Here is a 297-nt window from a genome sequence, read left to right on the forward strand (position 1 = left end):
TATGAAAGGAGATTCATCCTGGGCTGTTCCCATGGACTCTTCCTATACACGTTGTCAGACTGGATGATCAAGATGGGCCCTTCGAGTCCTGAAGTCTATGGAGCTCTGATCTAAAATGACATGATCACACACCACTTTCCCCTCAGCAGTGCCGACTTCAGTGCATCAGGTAAATCTGTACTGCGGCTGAATTAGTTTGCTCTCTTTTGGATAACTGTTCCATTTGTTGGAGAATTTGAGATATATTTAGAGTGGGAATTACAAGCACTCCTTCCCCACCATGTGTCCCCCCCCAAA

Source organism: Meleagris gallopavo, chromosome 5 (assembly GCF_000146605.3).
Source record: "Meleagris gallopavo isolate NT-WF06-2002-E0010 breed Aviagen turkey brand Nicholas breeding stock chromosome 5, Turkey_5.1, whole genome shotgun sequence".
NCBI lineage: Eukaryota > Metazoa > Chordata > Aves > Galliformes > Phasianidae > Meleagris > Meleagris gallopavo.